This window comes from Ischnura elegans, chromosome 4, assembly GCF_921293095.1.
Source record: "Ischnura elegans chromosome 4, ioIscEleg1.1, whole genome shotgun sequence".
Taxonomy (NCBI): domain Eukaryota; kingdom Metazoa; phylum Arthropoda; class Insecta; order Odonata; family Coenagrionidae; genus Ischnura; species Ischnura elegans.
Window position 1 is genome coordinate 116,487,638 of NC_060249.1, and position 13,091 is coordinate 116,500,728.

The window sequence follows — 13,091 nt, forward strand, 5'->3', positions numbered from 1 at the left end:
TATATCATTGAAGAGTTATTAATTGCAACGACGTTGAAATAAGAGATTAATGGCTAAATTATTCAGGATAAATGACACTATTTTGGGGCCAAGAAAGTTGTGCCGGCTACTAACGCCATTATTAATGAACAAATGCAATAAGTCTTAGAAAGCTAAAGCGATATCTGTGGCATTATGGATGAAGATTATCACATAGTTATCTGAAATTAATAAAACACATTAATTCGAAAATAGGAGTTCTTTGTTGGCATTGAAAGTTCTGTTTTGGCACTGACTAGGTTCCACCGTTTATTCTTGACCAATTAAAAATATAAATATCTGTGCCAGTCATTTGAAAGAACTTTTAACTTTTTACCGCGATTGAACTTAGGGCAGCAATTATGAGGATATTAGATAACAAATACGCAGCTGACGGAAAGATGTGAAATCTATAGAATATTTCCGTTTCATTGAATATTTACCGCCGAAATAATATGCAGATGCCAAGAAAAATTAGCCGGTATTATCCCTGAGTGATTTTTGGTATTAGCGGTATTCTTTTTGGTATTTTAGTATTCTTTGCACGCGTTCTAACTCTGCTATTAAGCCTTTTTCATGAGGGCCCCAAACACTGGCAGCGTATTCCAAATTTGGTCTAACGAGGGAAAAGTAGCTCTCGTTTCCCTTGTTTCTCTCGTTAAGTTCATATGTACATAATATTTAATTTAATAGATGATGCAGCTTCTTCTTTCGTATGGAAGTCAGCATCAAGCGAAAATCGGATCGGGAATATAATGTGCATTTTCGCAACTTTGGCCGAATTCGGTATTCTATAGGCAGTTATGCAACCCGCATTGCCATCTATTGCCATCTCGTTTGAATGTGCCATTTGTACTGCCAGATATAACACTACAGCTTTTTATACCACGTATTTGACAGATATCGTCATATTTGATAATTAAATTTCTTAAAGATATTATGTGTTCAGTGCGATGAAGTATTATTTGACCCAAATCCACTATAAAAAAGACATCCATTACGGTTTGAAAGAAAATAGAAAAAACGTATACTGTATTGTATTCTAGAGTTTCTAAGTTTCTACTGAAGAAAGACATGTTTAGAATATATTACTAGAAAACAATTTTCATTCGCCGATAGTGCTTTTCTGAAGACTTACTGTCTAAATTTTATGTTGTCATAAAATTCTCGTGCAGAAGCTTAATGAAGCTCAAGTATATTCCACTGAAAAAAGCAATATTAAATATAAAAATACCGAAAAAATTCTTTAAGAGCATGGCAATTGTTAGAATTTATTTATATTTTCTTCACCATTCATCGTCAATTTTGTAGCCTCAAATGATAATAATATTTTAAACATAATTATGTAATTTTATTATAAGAATTTATAAAAAAAAAACAAATTTTCTTAGTGAGCACGTAATAATTTAGAAGTTATTTTAATGTTTTTCCATAAAATCTCGAGAATTTCAACAACTTCGCATTCTAAAATTTCTCGGAAATGTCTACTGATGTAAGAAATAAGAAAAATATAATTACAGGACAAATATTATTTATGAGCACGTTGCATGACTGAAATTATTTTAATATCTTTCCACGGACAATCAATAATTTTATCATTCTTTCGGTCTAAAATTTTCATTTACCATATTACCTACTCGTGGATCACGCGAGACTTCTAATGAGGAGAAAACATTTAAAATATAGATACAAAAACATATCAATGATGAAAAATTGAATGTAAGAAGTTAATTATTACTTTATTTGACAAAGAAAAATTTAAATACACTCAGCATATGGAGCTGATCCGTCAAATTCGGTTAAAAGTTCAGCTAGCTCGACAACAATGACCGTGTTCCGTTACTAAGTTACATTCTTGAATGCTGCGACTTACGCTGAATCGTTTACGTCGAAGCGGTGGTTTAAACTGTTAATCAACAGATTACTTTGAGAGTTCGACAAAAAAGAAGGCTATATTATTATCCTACAAAAGGAGATATATTCTTGTCCGTTAACCGACAGAATTGCTGAGAGCTACCGGAGAAAAATTTGACGAAGTGACGAGCTGTCACGGTAAGTGTCCTTCCCATAATGTCTACCATCATTTTCGTAACGTTTCGTAAGTTATAAAACGCTCATTGAAAGATGTAAAAGCGAAATTTGTATTCTAAATTTATTGAAAATTCTCAAATGACTAACATTTGCATATATAAATTACATAACTGTCATTGACCTTTGTTTGTTATTCATAATACTGAACACTCGATGAAAAAATTATTTAAATTGAAAAAATGTTACTTTCTGTATCGACGACCATTATTCTATTTGCAGAGGCATTTTAATTCCATCTTAGAGGAAGGCTTACACATTGAAAAATGAAGTGGCCGTCGGGTACCACCGCCATTGCTCTGGTGACGGGTGCAATGCTCATCGCTGGCGGTGCAATCGGCGCCATTTGCTATTGGCAGAAAAGAAACAAGAGGAGTTTCGACAAGGATGAATGCGAAATAGAGGAGGAGAAGGACTTAGACGACTATGAGGGAGAAGATCCCAAGACTGAGAAAGGAGAAGAAGGCAATGAAGAGGAGATAAGTGCAGTAAGAAACGAGAATATGGTTGACATGGCGCTACTGGCTAATCTGGAAGCTGAGATGGACCGTGTCAACGAATGCTCCGAAAGGAATCTGCGAATGGAAGTGAAACATTGGGGAAATGGGAAGGAAGTCCTGATTATACGCACGTGATTAGTGTATTAATTACAATAAAAACTGGATAAAACTTGAATTTGCGTGTTAATATCTCCTCACGACAAGGGCGTACCCAGGATCAAAACTAAGGGGGGGGGCAAACCGTGGTTGTTCATGTTGTACGTTAGATTTAAGAATGGAAAAGGCGAATGAAATCAAAATTTTAAGGAAACTGTAGCAACTCTTTATTAGTTCTAAAATTATTTGCTTTAAAAAATTTTATCTTCCTTAAAGACATTAGCTATTTTTGCTTCTTGGGGGAGGCAGCCGCTCCCCTTCTGCCCCTCGCTGGGCACGCCCATACCTCATGACGATATGTTACGACGATCGTCATAGTTTTCCTCCGAGATTGAGTTGGCTCTTCAAAATATGAAGGTTAGGAGCCCCAAACTGGTCTAGGCGTAAATAGTCAAGCGAGGAAAATTACCAGAAGCAGCTCTACTGATATCCTGAATTTTTGAAATTCTAAGGCGTCTCAGCTTCTTCTGTTTTGTTGTTTCAGATTAATTATTTTTTCTTTAACTTAAGAACTTTATCCATAATATCGCCCGTTATATCAGCAATGAATTCCAACCACTTTAGCCTTTTTGATTTCAATGGGACATTTACGATCACCATCCGTGCAATCCTGAACTAGCGCTTTCTGACTTTCATCATTTTACTGAGGTGAGAATTTGGTTAGGAGGGAGGCGTTTTCAAACGGACGAGGAGCTTCAGGATAGCGGTAAATTCATTGAATGGCATTTACTGCTACGTATCGTGAAGAAGGTATTCTGAAGCAAGTCTAGTGTCACGAACAATGCCGAGGAGATGATGCCGAAAAGTAAACGAAAGTGTACTTAAAATTAAGCAATGAAATGATTTTTTATGCATTTCTGCGTTTTGTATTCATGACTCATCGGAAGTAAAAAAAACAGCTCCTGAAAATGAAAAAGAAAGTACAGAAATAATTACATATACAGGCATCCCCCGAGTTACGTATGTCTCGACTTACGTAAATCCGTACTTACGTAAGCGATAACCGTATTTCAAATGATTACGTTAATTTTCAAATGCGAGCGCGAAGAAGTAGATATTCGCTCGTACAACCTATGGTAGAAAAAATATCGAATAGTTATCGAGTCTTTTACGAGCTAAACGTAACAAATTGACCCATTTTTGTCATTCCTCGAAGGAATTTTCATTAATTTCTGTGTAAAAATCGCTTATAAATCCCAAGTCAGCAATCAACGTGAAAATTTGCAGTTCTAGCGATGGAAGTGGTTGCGCTCATTCCTGTACGATACAACTTGTTATACAGCATTCACACCCGAACTCCGACTTTCAACTATTTAAAAATTGTATCCTTAAGTTTGGACATTTCCATCTGTGGAATTAAAAGAAAATGAAGTTCAAGCAGAAATATTTATTGCGGAAAAGAATTGTTTAGTACGCACGTAACGGCATTGAAATTTTGAGTGTTGGCAATGAACGCCGCGAAAAAGTTAAGAAAAAGTTGACACACGATATTAATTGCGTAATTTTTTACATGTTTCTGGCGGAAAATTTTATTAAGCTGCATTTTCTCGTTCTCCCATATTGTGTGCAACTGTAAATGAATATTGCGTCATTGATAGCTTTTCCCCGCTAACTTTATTTCACGTTAATGACGGAGTTGGCTGAATAAAAGCTCTCTTTTAATTAGCTTCGTACTTTGGAAATACTCTTCGATGTTTCCAGCGAAGTAAATATTCAAATGATGATATTTTCACGTTATTTTATTTAGATATGAGAGAATGAAAGTATGTTTCCGTGCGTGAAAGATTGAGTGTATGTGCGTGAGAATGTATCTAAGAATATAGTAATTTACTGGTATTTTTGTGTGTGTTATTTGCTCGTAATCCTAGACCGTCCTAGACACTCCTATGTGTATTAACTGTGACAGTGAAACCACCAGATTCATCGATCAACGTAATATATAAAAGGCAGAAGATATAATGATTATAGGTAGGTATACGACGCATTCTTTGGGCCCTTAGATCGCAGTATAACATAATGAATCAATTTAAGTATTCAGTTTAGTAATGTAGCGTTGAGATACCGTACTTTTCCGAATCCACGCGATCGGTCAACTCTGGGAATAATATCACGCATTTAGATTGGCAATGCTCGAGATGCAACTCTCAGACTATATTAATGTTTATCGATTTTGTATCTAATAACGTAAGAATACGCGGTAGAGTTCATGAATATCGCAGTGAATTGAATGAAACTTCATCGAGAATTTACCGCGTATTTCTCCGCAGAGAATTTCACCGCGCCGATCGCAATCTCTGAAGCACTAAGGCAAAGGTTCGACTTACGTAAATTTCGACTTACGCAGAGTCTGCCGGAACGCATCCCTTACGTAACTCGGGGGATGCCTGTATCTAAAATATTCAGGCATAGAATTTTTGATACCAAGAACGAAAATAAAAAGAAGGTACGAAATACTGAATATAAATTTAAAATATTTAGGCATAAAATATTAGCCACTGTGGCAATTTATTCCGATCCATCTATACTTGAGATGATTGGTCGGCCGGGAGATCAAAAGATAACAAACCTCGTCACCAATATCCACCGAATAATAAATATAATGCAGCTTAATCAAATATTAGTAGTAATATGTGGGTGATATTTTGCAGTTCTGGATAACATAGTTAATGCCAAGCAAATGAACATTGATTTGACATTCGTATGGAGGTTAAGCACACATAGTTGAGTTGCACCTTAAAATCTTGTTGTAATAATCGATTATGGATTAATCATGAAAAACATTTGTCACATGATCCTTTCGTTTTTTAATGATAAAGAACTCTGCTTTGGTGTTTATGATTGGCATCAGGATTCTTAAACACGTGAAAGGGTATGATTTAATGCATGAACGTAAGAATTCACCGTGTAACCACCCACATTATCCGGGCATATGAACAGAAATGGAACATGTTCTAATTTGTTTCCTTAATTCACGTGTTAACTCGTAGGTACATCTACATCTGCGAGGTACTGCGCAAGAAATCTCCAGGGTGTGTGGCACGGGGTGATAACACGCCAGGAATGCAGCACTCATCCTAAAAATAATAAGACACGCGCTCGTTTACCGGACAATAAATTGTAAATGTAACTTCCACTTGTAAATGCATTGCCTTAATGCAGTAAGATAACATATAGTAGCTCAACTGAGCTGAGGAAACTCTGCAACTATTCACTGTAAAGCAAACTCATGTTAGTAAACTACAAAGACTACGTATGTATGTGACGTCACGAGGGGTATTTATAGGGCCTTTTTTCTGTTGAGGGTTATGCCCTGAGTCCCCACCCCACCCTCACCTTCGCCGACGACCTTTAGGTACCTCCCCCTAACCACCAGCTCCACCCAACGACGCGCAAATCGAACCTCTCCAGACCTACGTGATGCACTCCGACTTAAAATCAAAGCCAGCAATTTTGACTCTATCCTGGACTATACTGACAGGCAACCTCCCCTGAGAACCCTAATATTCCCCGCCCTCCATTACCTTTTGTTGTTTGTGGGCAGTTAGTAAGAAGCAGCGCGTCACTATGGGTTTTGCCGATCAGTCCTCATTCTGGCATGGTGAAGTTTGTCTCTCACAGCAGTTCCGTTAGTGCTGAGATGTGGATGATATCTCGCTGAAGAGTTCTGGTAGGTCCTATTAAATCATATTTTTTGGTAACTTTTGTGCAAGAAGGCGAAATTCTTTGGCAAGAGGATTTGGCAAAAATTAATGGAGTATTTGTACCCAGGTTTTTTGGTATAGACTTTTCATGTTTCTTAACTATTATAAAAATCTGGCTCCAGCAGCAAGGTTTAGTTACGCGATACATTTCCTCGTACAAGTTTATGCATGAATTCGTGAATTTGGTTGACGCATTCGCATATGTTTCGTTTATTTTTAACGTTTCTGAAACGTACATGAACTCGCAATAGTTACTGTATCATTACACCAGGCCTTTAAGAATATCTTAAATTGGTATGCGTTGTATGCTACTCTTGCTATTTCGCTGTCGCCATTCCTTCTTTACATATGTATTGTGGTATAGTGTCATCAATACAAATTTTTTGTGTTATAGCTTAACGGATAATTCTTGTTTTTTTTCAGAGTTTACTGAAGGTGGAGTGAAAAATTCAATTAATCAAATCGAATGAAAGAACAAGCCTAGAATCAAACTTTCAGCAACAAACAAATGAATCAACGATCTCTAGTTCCTAGATCCAACGAAGCCTTTGACCCACCCGTTGGAGTTTTATCACCGGTCATACTGTTAGCAGAATGCATGTCTCATAGAAATTATATGAAGCTACCAGATGTGTTACCCAACGACAGGAGCGAATGTTCATTCATCTACTTAGTGAAGTGAAAATGTTTATGGTTCGTCAAAAAATTCGTTGTCAGTTGTGTGTTTAATGTGAAGTGCTGGTGAATACAAGTATTTTGTAGAGTCGAAGCTGTGAAGCTGAGCTCTGCCGCCGATGGACCCGACAGCAAATGAAAGGTAGGGAGTCTTATCCTCTTGCAGTGTGATTCAGTGTGAAGCTTAAACATTTTTGCATAAAATTATTTAAAACGATCTGGTTTTAGCACCCACTTTCCCTGAGGAGAAGGAAAATTTTTTGACACCAGGTGGCGTCGTTTTGAAAAATTCACAATTTGCTTAGAATGATGTTTCTAGTGTTACTTGTAATATAGCGGGATCAAATTAAAAACATTTTCTAATTAGTTCAATAGGTTTTAAAGGCAATCGTTGCACTTTTACTATCGTGTGACGCTATCACCAATTTTGACAGGCTCGAATTTGTTGAATTATTATTTAATGGGATGAATAATAAACTTAGTAATGTTCTACTACACAAATTTTACACCTTATGAAGTTCAGCACTCAAGCGTCATCCCTAACTGTTGAAAAAGTGTCTGAAAGTGCAAGTTACCCGCAGACCAATTTCTCAAAGAAGTATGTATGGAGTGACAATAGAGTGACATAGAAAAGAAACAGCTGAATATATAAGACACGGGCTCAGGCTTTACTCTGTGGAATTGCTTCATGTTAAATGAAATAAAATCACTATGTTTTATTCCACACTTTATTTTAAATCGTACGACCCGGGTTTCAACATCTAGTGTTATCATCAGGTACAACTAGATGGGTTGCACGCTCTTAAATAGGTAAACGTGGGTGGAAGGGGGGTTATCAAAAAAGGGTGGGAAGGAACATTGATGGCGGGTAAAGCTGATTTTTGAAGAAAGGAGTGGGGGAAGGCCTTGGGCTGGCTTGTATGGGATAAACCTTGTTCCTTGTGTCTAGATGTTGGAACCCGGGTCGTACGATTTAAAATAAAGTGTGGAATAAAACATAGTGATTTTATTTCACTTAACAAACAGCTGAATCACCACATGGGCAAAGTGGGTTAGAATGAGAAACGTATTTGGTTGGGGGAAATAGAAGTAGATAAGCTTCTTCCCCCATTCCCTCTTCGCCTTCGACTCATGAGCATTCAAACATACGTGAAGCCGGGATCGCAGCGAGCAGGACCCTATTTGACCGCATCTTTCACCCATTCCATGCCCAATGATAATTATCTCAGTCTTGAGATGGTTTTCCTATCTCTCTCATGAATAAAATGGCTTAAAAGGACATACTACTGCTACTACCGCTAGACCGAATAGATCTCCCAAATTATGGTTACATTCGTGGTTATACTTACTTATCGACATATTGCTTGCTAAAATCTACAGTCATTCTTTCGTATTGTTCAGGGTTAATAACTTAAAAAGATCCTTTGCATACCGTCAAAATCACTCTAGGGTATCTATCCAGAATTTTAGAGATCGGAGGGAGGGATCACCCCTTTGGCTAAGGTTAGTTTTATCAATTAGTTTCATATGTGTGTTCGTAACTTCTTTCCATTTTTGGCTTTATTGCCAATATTCACAACTCCCACAACAACTACTTCTCTAACTCCATCCGCCGCCCGAACTGACGTAAGCACAGCAATGCTTTTGACTTGCATACTTATTCTATTTATTGGTTTTCATTAAGTAAAACTACAAAATTATGTTTAATATTTCCATATTATTATAAATTGAAATGGAAATATATATGTCCATTGGTTTTAATTCGTTCGTTTCGCTCTTTTACTGCTCACTGCATGTATACGATTTCAATTTGAATATGTTCGGCGCCAGTCCCCATTTTATTGTGACGTAGGTATGCCTCCGAAGATATCTCTCCCTTCATCCGGAGCGACGGTACAAAACGTGCCGAAGTAGTAGATTTGGCAACCTTGCCGTAATCAGGCGCGTCCAAGAGCGAGGAAGCTATAAACATCTGGCAGACTGGATGGACCTCACTCCGCTCTCGTAGATAGAGGAAAGACTCGGACACAGAGAACAATTTAAGAACAAAGCCATAATATTATTTTTTCTCGATGAGAAGGGTTACTAGGCATTCATTGAGTGTGTGTGCGTAATAGATTTCATTGGAGAGACGGCGAGGTTTTTACAAAGAAATAGAAAGTCGCAAGAGACTTTTTTGTTACATCACGAGTCGCGGAACGAAGGTTGAATTCTGGAACAACAAAAACATTATAAAATTTGAGCGAGACATTACATGCGGTCAAAAAATAGTTAAAATGGCCCTTCACTTATCATCCCTTTATTAATTCTTAATTCGCATTCCGAAAAAATAAATGAAATGGCTAACCTGTCAACCATGAGAACAAATGCGATTTTTCAATGACAGTTTTCAGTCGTATTTGTAGTAATAATGACAAGGGACTCGCATTTGGCATTCTTTCGATAGCTTAAAGGTAAACATAAAATGACAGAATACTCCTCGCGTACGCTTTTAGCGATCACACTGGTGCTGTATATACTGCGTAACTCACTCCAATCGGCCCTGGCGGTCCGAAGTCTCCTGCGTCCATTCGCGAGCATTCCCCGAGTTAATCAAGTTCCGCCGCCCGAATTGACGTACGTACAGCAATGCTGTTTGGTACAACTTCTGCAGGGAGACGTTTATGACCGTCTTTTACATCTATTATCAACGGATATAAAAAATATCATCCGGTATAAGATAAAAATTCAGCTACATGCAGCTTAGCTACATACTACGGCTGAGCAAATGTAATCCGCTGAAGTATCGGTTTATTTTAATATTTCGCTTGACGAACGAAAGGCGAGATTATTTGATACGCGAATGAGTCCCGATGAAGGAATATTTGAGTTTCTTTACGAGTTGAGTGTCAGTATTTTGTTGAAGTGATGGACTGACACTCAACCCTGTTCATCATGAAATCTTTGATACAAAAACCGGCCGAAATACCCCGTCCTGCTTACCAGTACCATTACTCGAGCCGGGGTATTTTCTCCAGGAGTTGAGCCCAATAAGTTAGTGTTCTAAATACTTACGTCTGTATGTGTAAACAAATGCTATCTCTACCATGACAACCTTGGGGAATCCTGCAAAAGTGGCCAAATCGAATGTGGGAGAGGCTGTTTGAAAGATATACACCAGGATTAAGAAGCATTGCGCGTATTTTAGACTCGGACAGCCGATAAGTCTGCTGTGGCATCACTAGGGACCACAAAATTAAATGAAATAGCTTAAAATCGATTTGCCGTTCAACGAGCGTCACAGATAGGCTTGCTAAAGATGACATTAGGCCATCTCGCTTATTAAATATACTTTTAATCGGGACACGGTGAATTTAAAATTAGCAATGCGTGGAATCCCATTTTAAGGAAAATAAAAAAATGGAACTCCTTTGTAACCGCATTGACCAGATCTGTCCGTCCGATCAGGATTCAGAAATCGTTTCACTCTTCCCATCGAGCCCGAGTATTTTCTCTTTGAGTTCTGTTTTAATCGCATGTAAATACTATTGCTAAAACGTCTCCATGCGAGCGATTGTTATGACCTTAATTGAGAGGGTTTGGTTAAAAGTGACGGTCAAAATCGCATCCGTGAAGACGAGGTACCGTGAGGCTGTTTAAAAGATAGACACCAGGATTAAGAAGCATTGAACGCATTTTAGACACGGACTGCCCGATAAGTCTGCTGTGGCTGAACACATTATCACTAAGGACCACGAGATGAAATGGTATAGCGCAAAATTGATCTGCTGTTCAAACAACGTCACGGATAGGCTTGCTTACCTTTACCTTTACATCACCTTTAAATCAATTCGGGAAATTGTATCATATATACCTAGCGGGGCTCGCGAATGGACAAAAGAGATTTCGGACCGCAATTTGTTCAAATGAATTAATGGTTTTTTACATCTACCTCGAGTGTACCAGTTCGAAGTGCACGGGAGTAGTATCTTGATAAAAGTCGTTCCTTGGGACGGTCATCTCATTGCACTAAAATTATATGTGCTCCGATGATTGTATTCAATTTCACCTGAAAAGAGTCATTTGAAATTTTGAAGTTTTCTTTAGACCGTTTTACATGGTGCACGTACTTGCACTATCTGATGTGTGTACGAAGGCTCAGTCGAAATTGCATTGTGTAAAGTTGTGAATTGCTGGAACGTCTGCGCGAATTCATGGACGTGAGATTGCAAAATAGACCCTTTTCAAATTTCGTTCCTGCATTGGCGTAATTCTACTTAATTATGAGTAATTAATACAGTTATTACCTATGTATGTGTAATATTTCTAAACCTGCCGCGTGAACGGCAGTGAAATGTACAAGAATTGTCATGAGAAAAAATTCCCCTGGACCGGGAATCGAACCACGGACCTTTGGCTTTCCGGGCCACTGCGCAGACCACTACGCTATCCAGGCATAGCAATTCTTGTGAAAGAAAAATTCCTCTAAAACGGCATTAATGCGTAAAATTTATGAAAGAGCGTCGAAACTGTCGTCACGAAAATGTTTACATGCGTAGTAAGTCACGGAAGAAATGTTGCCTCACCTCAGGCACGAACGAAGGCCGGGAAGGAGCGGCATATCTCGCGGGTTGGAATATATTTAAAAGTGGATTTCAATTTTTTCGTAGTCTACCATGGTTAAAATGCCAACAAAGAATTTGTATTAGTTATGTGTAAATCCATAACAATACATCATCATGAATGTTTTTCAATGTAGGTATCATGCATATATTAATTTGTAAAACTTTATGATGAATATCGATGACTATTTTCAGGTTCATTTTTGTAAGATGAGCGTAAACAAATAGTATAATCCAGCTTAGTGATTTTCATTGCACAAGTTGCACTAATAATATTGCCTCGCGAGTACAATTTGAGCGATTTAGGTTGTGTTATATAAAAGCATGGCGTACCTTCAGGTATCTCAGGCGGTCCGGAATCTCCTGTGTCCATTCGTGAGCACAAATGGTTGTAGCTGCACGCCCGAATTGACGTATTGGCAGTGGATACTGTTCGATACCTCTTCTGCATGGAGATGACTTTGACCGTCATTTTGCAACGATTTGTGCTAATTGTAAATGTCGATTTCAATACTTCACAAGCAAAAAATGGGACTCCACTAACGCTAATATACACATTGGAGTTTCTCTATCGTTGTATATTATTCAAAGCTACGCATTTTGACGATCGAAACAAAGTTTGATCATCACCTTGAGCAAAGTCATCATAATGCCACAAGTGAACTCATAAACAATATGAATTATAATGAGATTGATAAGGTTAAACATGATGAAACATTATCCACGGATTCCGTTTCACATCGAATACCATACTGTGATAACAGATATCCATGTATGCTTATCTAAACGAAAGACGTTATTTAAGGACATTGAATCTACACATTTCGCTTTTAATTTGCTTTTAATGTCGCGTATTTGCGAGTGAATTCTTTACGTTGAGTGAAAGTTTTGAATAACGGGAGTAAGCTGTGAATGCTGGAAGTGAGACCTGGAAGACAGGCGAGAAGCCATAGGGAGTAAAATGATAATTATGCAAACTTGACGCGGTGTCGCGACGCCATTTAACCGTGGCGGGAAAGCGGTGAATAACAAATACGCGCATTATTTATAAATCAAGGCGAGGTTTTTTTTGGAGGTACCTGGAAATGTGAAAATTAGTAGCATGCCGTACAGACACCATCATCTCTCTTGAAATAAATGAAATGGAAGGTGGTAGCACTTTTCCTGAGTAAAATATTTCGTACCACGCGCTTCAGACCATCAGAATAAAACGGCTGCTGGTAGCCATTGCAATGCCACGCTTGGATTTTAATTGAACGAGAGTTTTAATACGGACAGAGACGGAATAAGGGATGGAAAAAGGGACGGTGGGAATGACCGCTTGATTCAGAAAATGATGGTTCGAACTGTCA

The 13,091-nt window shown here is 38.0% G+C and overlaps 1 long non-coding RNA gene across 1 annotated transcript; it reads left to right on the forward strand.

The window, feature by feature from the left end:
* Positions 1-1,931: 1,931 nt before the first annotated feature.
* Positions 1,932-2,781, forward strand: LOC124156918. Its single transcript, XR_006864433.1, has 2 exons — positions 1,932-2,070; positions 2,329-2,781. It is a non-coding gene; the product is annotated as an uncharacterized LOC124156918 (long non-coding RNA).
* The last annotated feature ends 10,310 nt before the right edge of the window (positions 2,782-13,091 follow it).